We start from the raw sequence: 16367 nt of genomic DNA, 5'->3' as shown, positions 1-16367 counted from the left end.
TTGAATACCTACATTAATTTTTTCCGACGAAAAATGTTTGCGAAACTTTTCCCACAGTTTAACTAAATTTTTTTTCTCACCCTCCAGTGTGCGACGCCTAATTGTCTCTCTTGATTTATATAATTATAAAAGTTAAAAATACATTTGTTTCCATATTTGTAATTTCCTTCTTAAGATCATAATCAATAAATTCACACGCTGTTACAATTTTTTTATATACATAATTCATGCTTGTATGTTTTTAAGTCGCCGAATACCGAAACGCCTGCACAGATTTTAATGATTTTTTATGTAGTAATAGGCATTAAGTATGCACTAAGTAAAATATTTTTTCACTCCGAGTCATCGTAAGAAGTCAGGACGCGTAGCTAGTATTGTTATTATATGTTACAGTTGTGTTAGAACTAATACAAAAAATAATTTACATACCACACGATGTTAACGCTCTTAACACACCTCAGTATCAATTGATAGCAAATAATTACTAGAATAATTGCGATAATTGCTGTATTAACTTATTCATACAACAATGTAAATTGATACTACTTAGATCTATATTAACTTATATGCAAGTCTTTGATATCAAATTATTTATAATAAAGGCATTTATTGAAAATCTTTAATGAGTCTTGACAATAGATTAATATAGAAATAATAACATACTAGCCATAAATATTCTTTAAGGTATTTATTTTTATTGTAGGTACCTTTGTTACTTATTTTTACACTTCGATAAACATAAAAAAACATTATTGTCAATAATATTGCCGCATTCCAATTTGGAGACACAAGGAGCCGGTTTCAGGCACAAGTTTTTTTTTATAAGGGATTCAGGATTTGCGTGTGGCTTCTTTTTGTGCCAGTATTTGCGGTCATAAGTGGCTTCAATGAAGTGAATTAATTTAAAGTATACGCATAACATATACGAACTAAACTTTCATTATGTATATATACTAAGATAATTACACAAAATTAGGCGCAACATATGGAGTGTACAGTCATATAATAGCGGTAGTTTCGACTTTAAAAGACCATATTATTTTATTTATTCCGACGTAATGTTGTTTAAGGCTGCATTCATTTTTATTACAATGAAATCTTTATGGTCCTCAAATTAAGGTGCGTTTTGAAATCCTAATATTGTTCGTATTATTCTGTATATATTATTAAAAAATCTTAAAGCATACTGACTGCATTTTCATGTTATTGCATTTAAAGTATGCGGTATTGCATGAATATGACGCAGTAATATGCAAGGTATCTGTTGACAGACGTAAATTAAACATTACATACTTATAAATATAATGTAAAATAAACAAACAAATCGAGATTGTTGGTTTTAAAGCAAAAGTTATTTTAATCATTACGTAATACGAAAAAAATACATTCGTATTCGATATATTCTTTTTTTTTTAATTTATTACACAGGTATACCTACTATACATTGCCTTATTTGTAGAAATCGTTAATTTAAGTTATGACGTTTTTATATATATGTATGTATGTATTTAATTTAAATTTTTTTACTCTCCTTTTCAATACTAAATTTTAAATCAGCAACCCTCATTTTCTATTATGTTAAATGGTAGCGATTTAGCGAAAGGCTTTATTCAGGCTCTCTAAAAACTTTTGAATCGCAATTTTTAAAAGATTAAATGAAATATTAAGCCACCGATAGCACTGGTTCGCATTTATTCTGCCAACCATTAAGAAACTCCACAGATTTCATTTTCACTGATTAAAATAAATATATCTGTCAATTACAAAAAAATTACGCGTATATTTATAACGTTTATTAAAATACAAGACATGGAACTCTATATATTTGTATCGGAATCTATCATTGATTACACAAGATCTTATAAACGATAAAATAATCTTTCTTGTCTATTAATGATTTTTTAACTGTATTCTTTTTTCAAATATCGATTCGATCGGCTTATCAAAAGATGACTCGCTTACGATAGCTTAATTATTCGCCATCTTTCGAAGTTATTGGAACCTTGTGCCGAATAAACTCGTATGAGACTAATATATTATTTTAGATATACAATTTGGTCAATGACTTTTGTAAAAGTATCAGAGCATTAAAACCTTCATCGATTGCGAAAACAATGTTGCCCATAGGCCATAACGTATTATAATTGATGTGTGCTCTCTACTGTCTGTGTACTCTGTGTACTGTGTGTGAATTAACACCGTTAATTAATATATTATACACAAAATATTTACCGTCATAATTTTACGTGCATTTATAGTTTCTTATAATTTTACATTTAGTGTAACTCTCGTAATTGAAAAAGTAATCGTTTCAGTTAATATTGTATACATTTTGTTATCAAAAAGTAATTTTTGATAGCTTTTTTATATAATTAATATTCATATAAAAGCAATATATAGTTTATAATGTCCAATATTTGATTTTATTAATACCGGTTTTCTGATATGTAAGGCCAGCCGGATGATATTATCGGAAATATCTTAAAATATATAAAATAGATTCCGATTTTTAAATTATAAAATTAGTCTTTCCTATACTGAGTGAACAAATGCATATCTAGGATTAATATCATAAATAAATAATTATTTAAAGTTAATAAATAGTAGCATATTTTATTTATTAAAGATTCTATATTCTAGACTTATTTTGTTTACGCTATACGAGTATAAGTGGATAATTCTTATAAACACGTTCGCTAATAAAAACTCTCAATATTTACTTATGCTTGACAGCAATCATTACCTATTGAACTATGATTGCCTATCTGTTTACATTTGTTATTTATTTTACATTATTCATAATCAATTTAGTGGTTTATATAATTGGACTTTTAATTATTTTTCAAGTATAGAACGGTTTGTGTGTGTTTTGTATTTGTCATATTTTAAAGTCGGCTAGTGTGACGAATTAACCTTCTTCTATGCCACATATAACTTATTCCTCGGCTCGTATTCTTAAAGTGTGTGAAGACCATGGGAGCGCTATCAAGAAGAAAAATATCACCGAGGCTAAGATGTCAGATTTCGAGGTAACATTTCTATCTATATCTTTAATATTACCTTTAGGTCTCGGGAGTCTTTAGTGTATTCTTGGAAGTAGAAATTACTATACATAACTCTCGCTGATTATGAGATAATGATGTCGCAATATAATTAAAATTATGACCAGATTTGTCGTCACATCAGACACCATAATGATTATTTTACGATATGTTTTATGAGTCCAATAAAAGATACACGCGAAACAATTTACGAATGTCATATTAACAATGTTTAACATTAACTTGTATACTTTTTCAATTAGAGGATACTGTTCTGTACATAACGAGAATAAACTTATTCCAAATGACATATAATAAACGTGTATATTAATTATTAAACAAAAATGAAAATAATATTCAATTGAAGCTTGAATTAATTATATATAAAAAAAATTCATGAAACTTTATAAAATGTTAATAACTATTCAATTCATAAAACAATCTACCATTAATAAAATTACATACGAAAGTAATTAGGAGTAAAAATTAAATGATAATTATAAGTACTCCACGCACAAGCCCCATCTCACTGAGTTTATTGACTCGTGGTCTCATGAACCTCATCGATTAAGTTGCTAGCTTATTAGGCTGTAAATGCGGCAGCCCAAACTCTCCACAATCGCATCACAAGATGACAGCAAGAATTAGGTAGATTTGTGGAACACATCTCCTGCGTAGTTGGCTAGTCGCCTATGAGAAGAACTGTCAAGATATCATCAGAATTACTAGCATCAGTCTACTGCAGAAACAGTACAAAGCTCTACATATATTGACGTCGTGATAATATCATTTAATATGTTCATAAACTAAATATAGCAATGTACACGGAACCACTATCAAAAAGATTATTAAACCAGTCAGAATTACAAAGTACGTAAAACCTTTTTTTAGGTTTATTTTTGTTTGTCTCAAAAATAATTATATATGTACGATAAAGTTACATATGTTTACAATAACAGTAATTATTTGATAGTAAATCTTTTATTTAAATACTGTCTTAAATGTATCATAGGAGTTTTATTATAAGAAGTATTTTCAAGGAATAAAATTATGTGAATTATCATATACCTATGTACCTTTTATGTAAGCGTTGATCACTTATCATAATAAGTGTCTGACTAGCACAACGACGTTTCTCGTGATCCTGTCAGTCTGCCAATTAACTGCTGGTAATTATAATTGTACGGAAAAATTAATATTCTTGTTAATATCTTTATCATAAATAAAATAGAATAAAAATATATATATTTTTGTAAGACTCTACAAATTGTTTACTAAACAGATACGACAAGAAAAATTTTTGCATCGCGTAGTACAAACATTATGACAAAGTAATAAAAAAAATACTTGAAATCTTGAATCCTATATGAACGCGGAAGTTTTTTCAGTCAGTGATAAGTACTTTTTTTTAATTTATAGAAGCATCATTTGTTTTATTCTTTCGTACTGATAAATATGCTGTTTACAAAAAAAATACTTTTTGTTCGAGATCTAATAGATAAATGTATAATATTTTTAAAATAGTCAATTAAATAACCATTTTTCGTAAGCTTCGTTACGATACGAAGTGTAAAATCCTGATATTATTAAATATAATTATTATAAAATATGGTAATGCCTTATTTAAAGCCTTCAGTAAAATAAGAATCAGTTTATATATCCATTGATTCATTACAAATAATTGATCACTGGCCACAAGATTGATTGATAAGATACTGGCCACTATACTCTATGCGTACTTGAATTGAAAGTATGCTTTAAAATAAAAGATAAATAAAAAAATATAAGGATAATAAAAACTTCTGATGAACATTATTATCATGGTTTACTACTATAACATTTCTATTGTTATAGATATAATTTTGTATTGAAGGAAAGTCATTCAACGTTACCCATTGTGGAGAATCTAGTTCAAGAAAATGGCACACGGCTCATGATTGACCCTCAGAAAACTTTCACTTAAGGGTCGTTATAAATTCGTTGCGTTTTCATATTGACATTATGTTTCTAAAAACATTAGATATAGAGGTCGATAGAATTACAATCGCATTATATAGAGAGGCTATGAACTGTCTCGTTAGCTTAGGACGAGCGTACATCCTACATTACACGAACCTCAACTTCGATCCCAATTTGCACCAATAAAAGTGTATATACATATAATAAGTCAACAAATTCTTAGTATTAGCTCAGAATTGGAAAATTGATTTTTATTTCTGTACACCGAAAAGTTATAGCTGTATAAGAATAGCTGTATTCCATATCTGTCCTTTCATCTCATGTCAGTGAGCCATCTGATGATGATAAAGAGCAAGCAAAATAGTCCAGCTTTTGCTTACGCGCACATGTGTAAATTCCCTCATTCGAATATGCTGCCCTAGTACTATAATTATAATTATTATTTTAACTACAATGATTTCAATTATATAATTATCAATTCTATTTTTATATTTGTTTATATATGATAAAATAGGTAGACAGACGAATGAAATGAAATGAGCCAAGCAAGCAAATACACTGGCACCGTAAGAAATATTCACCATTCGGTATAAAATAAATGCTCTACCAACTAATGTTATGTGGCTGAAGTAACACAGACTCACTCATCCTTTAAACAGGAACAACAATGAGTATTTTTGTTTGGCATATGTGTTAGTGGATGGTACCTACCCAACAGGTTTGCACAAAACCTTACCATAAAGTTTAATGGAAAAATGTAACAAAGATTCTAAATAATTTATAAACATATTTTTAACGCGGATGACGTCAAACTAACATACAAATAATATACATGATCTTAGAAAGTTAAAACGAAATAAACCTTGGCTTAAATATTTAATTTAAATGTTTCTGAAACAGTATCATTTTTTTTAATAATCTGTTAAAAAGAGCGCAGTATATAAAAAAAAAACGTAAGCGTAGGCGCTGACTGAAATCAACTAGCTCATTAAAATCAATTCATATTCCTTTCGTATAAATAAAAATATATAGTGCGCATTTATATATATAAAAAATACTGAATTAAAGAAATTCAGTATTTTTTGTGCCTTAGAATATACGTAAAGACTAGAAATACAAACTTGTCATGTCGTCTTGTCACACCTCATACATTTTACAAATTGTAATAGAAATAACATATGCCTAATAAATCCTTCCTGCGTTAGTCATACAGAAAACGATTAAATAAGAATTCTAATCAAGAGGGTACTTTATCCTATGCAATACTTGCATCATAATTATTTAAATGCTTAAATTACAAGGATTTCCATTGTGAATACTTCAAGAACAGGTAAATTATCTAAATAATAATTATTTTTTAATTATAACTCATTAATTGTAGTATAATTAGGTTGATTTCTAAGGCTCATTAAAATATCTCACTGTCTTTTTTTCCGTAAGGCACCTAAGAGCAACAGATTTTTAATAATTTTACTATAAACAAAAAAATGATTTGATATTCTATTCGTATGTTTTTAATTAAATGAAATTTTAATTTCAAATTAACGTTGCTTTGTTTTGATATTTATTTTCTTCATCCGTACCCCTTACATGGATACAGCGATTGTTAATAGAAACACTACACTTATACGAATTAACTAGGCGTCAACTTACCTGAATTTATCTTCAACACTTTTAAGGAAGTTTGCACCGATTTACAAATGTTATTTAATTTACGAACGCTTACAGGCTGACGACCGAAAGCAAATCTTCAGTACAAACCGGTAACGAACGACAATGCGCGGGTCACTCGCGGATAAACTTGCAATGTGCGCGCGCGCCTCTATCAACCGACTATATATCTCGATCACTGTGACGTCACCTCACTACGATAACTTGTACATACCATTAAATCACCAAAAACGTGCTCTATCTAATTTCCTGACGATTTCTGTGTTACATATTTATTTGTTTTTATTTTTTTATCTATACGTAAATATTAAAAAAAAAATTTACATAATTATTATTTACGAAAAAAAACTATTTTCGTAATTCATTAATTTGGTATTTCATAATTTGGGATATAAGATCTTAAATTTTATGATAGACTAAACAGTTTTTCATAATACTTTTTTTTAGTCTGTGGTAGGTATATTATAAATGAAAACCGAAGTATAATTTATGACAGGGAGCCGTCCCGCTTTTTTGCTTTATAATACAAGATGTAATGTACCTACATATATTTTCCTTGAAATTAAAGATACTCAAAACGCATCACACATCAAAAGTACATTTGTTTTTTGTCAACTTCATGTAAATTACCTACCTGCATTTGGACAAAGATAATAATTTTAATGTTCATCTTTCGATTTGTTTTCATCTGTTTTTATGAAACCTCTGTCTGTCACCGTTAAACTTTCATGCATTTTACTTTCCATACATATTTAAGATTTATTTTTACATTCCGTTCGCAAATAATTGATGAAAGGTTTTGTTTTTAATGGTTTTAAAGGGCAAGACTAGTTTATATTTTTGGGCCCACAATTTCTTACTCTTTCTCAAGGTGAAACTATTTTGATTAACACCAACAAACATTCTTTATACCTTATTGTACACCACAGACAGAAAATAAATAAATACAACATCGATTCAGTCTTAATAAAAGAGGCGTACAATTTTAGCGAGCCTTATCGCTATATAGCGATCTCTTCCAGGCAACCAACGGTATAGGTTAGGATAGCTCATAGAATATGAGGCAGATATATACAGAGGTGCTGTAATGATAGATAAGAAAAACATCTCAGTTTGTTTCATTGTAATATTTACTACTAAAATAACTAAAAGTTTATTTTGTTACAGTTCGCTAAACTAGAACTTAATATCGCTTAAGAGTAATAAAATGAAAATTTTATTTTAATTTATTTGAATATTAAAAATATTACTTCGCAAGTCCGTATAGTTTTTAACATTACTTTTGACTTATGACTTTTTTTTATTTGGTTTTCCATATCATTGTATCATAAAATAATTTGAACTATCATTCATCACAAATCTGACATGACAATCGGAATGAATGAAGGCGCAGGAAAAACGCCTATACGTTATACGAATATGACTCCAACTTCCAGACATTTCCAAGTAGAGTTTTTTTTTTGTCAAAAAACCGATAACTTTTTAGCGGTTACCTCCAGAGCTTTGCACCCCGGGATCTGAGGCCTTATATCTAGCCATTCGATCGGGATCGTACGAACTGGTCAAATCTGTTCTTTCTTAATTTCGTTACTCTACAGTTTTATTGTTTACTTGGTTATATATAAATATAAAAAAATAAGAAAGAGACATAATTTGTAATCTGATGCTAGACAGACTGCTGATGATGCCTGGACTATGAACCTTAAAGCAGGTGCTTCGTATAAAAATTAGAAATAAATGAATAAAGTTAAAATGTTAAGATAAATTGACAACAAATAAAATAAGTGTTAAACTAAACTGTTACATAATCAACATTTTATATATTATAACCTGATAAAATATTTTATATATGTAATAAAATCAAGTAAGCAGTTACAAATTGTTACAATACGAAATAATTTCAAGTAATACATAATAATTATTAAAAAAAAAATCTTGTATTTTAAGTCGAGCTTAAAAGGATGCAGGAAGGTGTTTACGTAACTACTTTTAAAAAAAATAATCGCTCAATGTATATTACAAATTGGAAAACAATTGCGTCTACAAAATCAATTATCTTATATATGTATATCCTTGTTTTTAAATAATATACAATTTACGTTGAAATCGGTGTTTTCACAAAAACCCAGTTAAATATTTAACCCAGACTCCCTTTACGTCCGTAGGGGTCCGGGTAATCACTTGAAAAAACACTAATAAATTAAACCTTCCCTAACCTAACCTTATTAGTGCATTCGAAGATTTTATTTCTATTCCGGCGGTTTTAATTCTGGAGTCTATTTTTAAACAAAAACATTGAGTTAGAAAAGATCTACTGAATCTATACAATTTAGCAAAAAACGTTATAAAAGTTATATAGTCCGCACTTTTTTAAAAAGTTAATTGATGTTAAATATTTAAAAAAAAAACGGACTATATAACTTTAACTTACCTCAACCTATGCTATTAACTGATTAATTGTAACAAAAACAAACGTATTATTCTACGATTAATTATTCAACTAATATCATATTCTTATTTGTACATTAAATGACCTTCGTTATTTCAGTTTAAAAAAGTAACTTTATGTATCAACTAAATTAAAAATACAATGCTTTGTTTAAATTGTTATACTAGAACAGTACGTTTCGTTAGCATTGTATAATAATTATTGGTTAGTATTACCATCCCATAAACAGTAATTACATCTTTTTGGTAATCACTACCGTTATCAAGTAATATTTCAAGATGTGAATTTACAAAAAGTTTAACATAGTGAGGTATATATCATCGGATCATAGACTGAACTGGTATAATAAAAAAAAAAAACAAGTTTCGTTCACATCAAATTTTATTAAATTTTTAAACTTGTGAAATTTAAAAATTAGTTAAAATTACAATATTTATGATTGTTAATTGCTTTTACACTTAAATAAAACGACAAATTATCTAAATACAAAATATAGAATTTTAAAACTTAGCGTTAATAACACATATTGTGTGCAGAATATGAGATGTTTAACATATTGAATTGAAACGAGGCCTTAAAATAAAAAATAAATAGTTATAAAACCTGATTTTATAAGGCACATGTATCTGGTAATCTGTACTGAAAGGAATAAGTAGAATGTCGGTGTTGCATGCTCTTGTTAAAATTTCCCCAAAATTTAATTAAGATGATCTTATTTAAATTTTTAAATTTAATTAAGATAGTCTTTTCGGTATTGGAATATGAATTGCATACCTTATAATAAAAAAATGCACGCAATTAAAGTTCATGCGCAATTAAATCTTAGAAAAAATATTTTTTTACAAATATTAACAACAATTATAAAGACCCTTACAAAACCTGAACTTTTAGGATCGATTCCTTGTTATTTGTATATTTGAAAATACCAATATAGTATAATATCTAGCAAATATATAAAAAAACTCGAATCGAATTTGTAAGAGCCGTATTAAATGAATTTGCAGAATTTACGGCAAGCTGTCTCACTATATAATAATAGACTCCCCGAAACATGGGAAAACCAGAAACATGTTTACTGACATCACTATGACTGACGTATGGATATAAGTAATTATTTAGTAGCTATTTTATCATATTTACAGTGCTATGAGAATTGATATGATATTATATGTATGTAAAAAAGTAAAAGTCTAGAAATATCTTTGTTTACCGCCAGTCACGCGATCAATTATGAACATTAAATTAAGCACATGCAAAGTCAGAGGTATTCCCCAGGTGGACCCGCAATCTCCGTATAAAATTCAGGTGCTCTAATAGCTGGAACATCATTGTATATATTTCCATTTATTTTATTGTACTTATTTTAAAATTTTTACAATGATGAGTAATCACTTACTTTTTTACTTAGTTATTAGTTACCTACTAACTGACCAGTATACCTCATTCTGATCAAGATTAAATTTTTTGTAACGTACTTATATGACTGGATAAACTGATAAAACTTACAAGATTCTGAATGTTTAGAGTTTCGCTATTACTTTAAAAGATTCAATAGTTCATAAAAAAAAGTATAGCATTGAGATTGAACGATAATCATCCCTAGATATTCTTAATGATGAAATTTACATTTACCTAGTACCTATTACCTAGCTTGCATATATACATACAAATAGTTATAAAAGTTAAAAACCGGTTAAGTTTAAAACGGCACATTAAATAAAAACAACCAACATCCTCTTTAGATATTCACCGAGTTATATATTACACGCACATTTTTATAATATACAAATGTAACGTTAGTATAATTTTTGAGGTTAACGCCACGCAACAAGGAATAGGTACTTGTTGTGAATTTTGCGTGGGTTTACGTGAAATAAAAAATGAGTTTTCTCAGCAACAGTTACCTGAAAAAATTAAACGTCTTAGTCGTCAAAAAAACCAAAAGCAATTAAAAATAAATATGCACGGTACCCTCTGATTATTTTAGTTGTATTACTTTATTTTATTAAGATATTTATCAAAATTTATTTTTATTGATGACATGGCCATATTAAATAGCTCAATACTAAGGGAGTCTTCGGCTCATTTCTACAGAATATCTTTTAACGATTTTAATAAGTAATCGATACGGTAAAATCCTACGGCAAAACCTATCGCCTTACCTTACCTTAGTCAGTGCGGAATGAGACCTTGTACCGAACGAACCTCTTTTTTTTCAATATAAGGCATGGGTGGAGGATTCCCCGTTGCGTATTTATTGGTAACAGAGCAAGGTCAACGACATATATCCAATTTGCTATACATACATACAGCAGCATTATTTAAAAAGAACGTTGTATCTAACACGTGAAATATATATAAAATGATACTCTATATTAACGCATACTTCGTCTCCGCCTTGAGACATAACGTGTGTTACGAATTGCACATGTCACATCCCTTACAAATAATGATATATGGATGGATATTGATAATATATACGAAATAGTTTGGGTTAAATAACCTAAACTATTTCGTCTAAATTATATTATTATATTTCCGGAATTAAAGAACGACTTTTTTCTATTCTATTCTATTCAATTGAACTATAATAACATTATGCAGTTACAACCGAACTATTTTAATAAATCCGGCGAAACTGTATGAGGTGATAGCCGCATAAATTAACGTAGTCTTCAATCTTGCAAAACTATTATTACCAATTCTGACATGGTTGACACAAAAGGATAAAAATACTTAATAAAAATTAAAAACACCTCCTCCAAAACATATCAATAAGTTAATAAGTTGAAGACATCGCTATTATGTTACATATAAAACAAAATTTTATTTTTAATATTTTTTATGCCCAGCCTTTGTCAGCAGCCCTGAGTTTGAGCACTGAGCAACTGAGCTGAACTGAGCAACTGCAAGAGATGATCGTTTAAAGGATAAGTATTTAATACAACAGTGTTATTTAAAATAAGCACTTAAGTACGTTAGTTTTTTTTTTAAGTAGGTACTTATCGTTATTTGCTTAAAATTACACAATTCGATTAAATACAGTAGACGTCATAGCAGCACAATAAATCGATAAAAAGCTACTATTAGTTCAGTTCTAAGACATGCCCTAAATACATTTAAGCAAATAAGCAGTTTTTAAAGTTACTAATTAAAAAAGAAAGAAATTAAAATTAATTTATAATTTTTAAGCAGTTAAGCCCAACTTTAGAGGCGGCACTTGTCCGCACATGCCTCTTGTCCAGAGCTAGTGTCCTTGGTGAACATTTACGTCATAGCCTTTGAATTTTTATTTTATTTATATAATTGAAAATTATCAAATATTTATTTGATTAGCCTAATATTACCGAGTCGTAATATTACTCGACGTCATACTGTACATTGCTCTTCTACTTGAAAGATGACACCAGTTCGATTCTTTATTTTTTTGAAATCTCTAATGATATATCTGTCGCGACTGTCTAAAGTTTTAAAATAAATTACTATATCCGGTTTCTGATAAATTCGCCACTGATTTGATCGAAATTAAGGTTCCGATGAGTCTGACATAATCGTCAAATATTAAGCGAACACAAACCTCTTTCGTGTGCGAATAAAAATAAATTTACAACTTAATAGAACTTGATACATAAACAGGTGTTGATTTTTATTTTAGTGACCGAAGTCCATTACTTTAAAGTCAACTTGAGCCTCCATATCATTAAATATATAATACACTTCCTTAGTTTTTTATTTTAACTATGAAAAATAAATATATTATTTTACATATGTAAAGGAGGTATCCTTACACACATGATGTAATTATCAAAGTGAAATTGGGTGTAAAGTCTGTTAATATCTTACTGTGAGAATAGAGCCTTGAAAACATTCAGAGCTAGTTCTTGGTATTCCAACGAACCCGTACTAACTATCGTACTCTACAAATTAGGCTAAAGCGAAAATAGATATGTATATCAAGCATAGCAAAATCGAATACTATCACTTTTACATGTAATATAATATTCTATATACCAGAGGTGGGGAGAAATCGGAGATAAGACCTACGGCTTTATGTTGCTGTAACACGTGCTAAAATTTTAACTCCAAAATGCTCTACGGCTGGAAATTTATTTGACAGAAAACGCATTATGGGTCCACCTGAGATTCAATTTCGGTACGGATTCAGCTAACCGTGATACGATAGCCACTAGACAAATTAAACATTATATTTGCATTGTATCAATTTAAAGTATATAAGAAATCATGTCAAAATGTAGATTCGGTATTGATAACATTATCATTAATTAATTTAAATTTACTAAAAACTCTATCTCCTAAAATCTGTACGTGGCGATAGGTCTGATACTGATTGTAATAAGTTTATAAGCACAATCTAATGTTCACGTTTGGTCGTGCGTGCCGTATCTTCAGTTTATTTCTTATTTTATCATATGATAACATAAGAAATTAATCATATATACCCACAAACCTTTTAAAATATTTAAAAAAATAAAACTAATTGTTCATTTACACGAAGGAAAATATCTTTGAGCCTATATTAATGGTTTGATTATAATACGCTTACCTAATTAAAGATGCATAAAATATATGCATAAACATACAATATGCATGGTATTTTTCTTTCGTGTTGAATTTGTATATTTGTATATTTCCCATAATTTCTTTTATGTGTTTAATTTGTATATTGAAATTTACTAAAATTATCTTTTAGTGGAGTGAGGATAAATAAAGGTCGTATTTTTTATATAAATTTGTAATATAATTTAAATTGCGTATTCTAGTGTATTTAGTACTATTTAAAAAGTTAGAGTAACTATTAAATATCTTTTGATATAATTATCTATTAAAAATCATAAAGTTTGACATTAAAACGAACGTGTTATTGCTTCCGTTTTATTAAATATACACTATAAAATTCAATTACATATAGTTTATAATAGAATAACCTTTTAATTTATAAAATAAATACCTAATTAAGTGTTTAATTACTACGTGTTCTCAATTTACGCTAACATTACATAAATATGGCTATAAATTATGACTTTTTTTTAATTTCATTGATGATAATAATGTTAAATGTTTAATTATAAAACAATACTTTTAAGTCGGTGTCAACTTTTTTGTTGGTAGGTACAGTCGTATCTCGAAAGTAATTTGAATTTCCTTTTTTTTTAATTTGCTTCCCGCGCTTTTCATTCATGGTTAATTATTATATCTCATACTCATATTTATATATATATTTATTTATTATTTTATTTATTTGAACACTTACTTGTTTAATAATGGATATTTGACCCGTTATTAAAGAAGTAAGCTTAATTATATTTATAAAATAAAAAAATAATCATTTGTCTCTGAGACTCATTTGCACTCATTTACACACTTACTTATTTACGTTCAGCTAGATGACACAATCTGAAAATTGTCTTCGATGCAATTCAACTGATCTTGTTGATTGATTCCTTGATTCCTAATTTGTTGTTTTTATGTTAAGTGGCCATTGTTAATTATTAGGCTCCGACGAAGAAAACACAACAGATTTTCATTTGTTTTTCGAATTCATTTAAATATGAATTAAATCTTTAACAATAAATATAATTATATTTTAATTCTATAAATTTATCGCAAAACAAAAAATCTGTTGTCGTAATGGATTGAGGACATATAGTCTAGCAATAAATAAAAATAAAATCTTTTTTAAAATAAACTTGCTACACTCAACAAATTAAATTGCTACTACGTAGTTATAGGTATTCTTTAGTCAGCAGGACTGAATAAGTGTTAAGGTTTTGGATCAATCTATTAAGTAGTTTAAATTATTCTTTACAAATCGAAATGTGTGTAATCAATTTCATTTTATTTATCTTTATTAATACACATGTATTATAAATATATTATAGTTATATAACATTGAAAGAAACCACAATGGTTTGACCTCAATGCACAGAGGTTTGAACTCAGTCTAATAATAAATTAAATGTGCTTATAAAGGCGTAGGTGTAGGTAGCAACAAACTAGGGTTATAATCATTTTTTTCTTTGAAGGGTGTTCAAACTTTAAATAAACGAGGTGAATTTAATTAAAGGTCTGCCCGAGGTACCTATGTTTATCGCCTATTTAAATAATACGAAACTTAAATAAAACTTCGTAAAATAAATAATGACATTAATAAACAAATTACGTAAAGAAAAATAAACATGGCTATTCTTCATAATATTGTTTTTCCATTTTCAGGTTACACTTAACTGGTATTGGTAATTACGTGTGATTACTTGTTTTTATTGGTATATAAGTAATCAATTAATTTGCGTCTTATTTTAACACGTTCTGTATAAACTAGCTCTTGTGTCTGGCTGTTTTTTAATAAATTTCGCAATCGGTGTACAACTAACAATCATGTGTTTTAGCGACATTTTACAAAATTTTATTCACAATAACAAAATATGCACTAATTTATATAATCTATTCCATTCCTTCCGCATGAAGGCGTTATAAAAAATTCTATATGTCTAAAAGTTCGTAAAGACAAACCTTCATAAAATGCTAGGATATATTAAATAAAAACATTTCGTTTCACACAAACCTTCATCTCCAAGAAATGGAATAAATACAAAGTAAAACAATAACTTAACGTCGTTGGCAATATATAACTTTAATAAATAAAATAAAAAACTTATTTAAGACTTTTAATATCAATCGAATTCATATTTTTTTGCCGTCCGGCATGAACAAACTAAAAAGTTAGTATGGTGTATTTCAAAAAGCAAAGCTTAATTAAAATATGTGAGATAAAATAACTTTATGGATGAAAATTATCTTTTAATTTGTATTTTGAGTTGTGCTAATCATTTTAATTATTATAAAAAACGTAGTTACTGGCAATTATGTATGTATGTTCTTGGAAAAATACTAAATTACTTCAAATTTCAAATAAAATAACATATTCCTAAATACATAGTTCAAAACAAAAGTAAACTTAAAAAAGAAAATAAAGTGAAATTAAAATATCATTCTTTTATTAAAAAGCACTGAATCGTTTAATTCCATCGAAAAGAAATTTACAAAAAAATGGCTTATACAAGAGTACATAGTATTTTTTTTTCTTGGACAGTCAGTGACATCTATACTTGAATAGGCATCATTAAAACATTTGCAAATAATTTAACTATTTGATAACAGATGGCGCAAAGTAAAGTTATAGTATTAAAATTAACTGATAGATGGCGATAGGTACACAACACGTGTGT

General features: G+C 28.0%; 1 protein-coding gene across 1 annotated transcript in view; it reads right to left on the bottom strand.

Moving 5' to 3' along the window:
- The window catches only part of LOC124530310 (elongation of very long chain fatty acids protein AAEL008004), a 32140-nt gene extending 25340 nt beyond the window's left edge, over positions 1-6800 (bottom strand). Inside the window, exon 1 of the mRNA XM_047104423.1 lies at positions 6654-6800. The gene's annotated coding sequence lies outside the window, so the exon portion shown is untranslated. The remainder of the gene's footprint in view (positions 1-6653) is intronic.
- Positions 6801-16367: the final 9567 nt, after the last annotated feature.

This window comes from Vanessa cardui, chromosome 6 (assembly GCF_905220365.1).
Source record: "Vanessa cardui chromosome 6, ilVanCard2.1, whole genome shotgun sequence".
NCBI classification, from domain to species: Eukaryota; Metazoa; Arthropoda; class Insecta; order Lepidoptera; family Nymphalidae; genus Vanessa; species Vanessa cardui.
The sequence above is the reverse complement of the archived record's forward strand: the minus strand, read 5'-3'. Positions and strand labels throughout refer to the sequence as shown.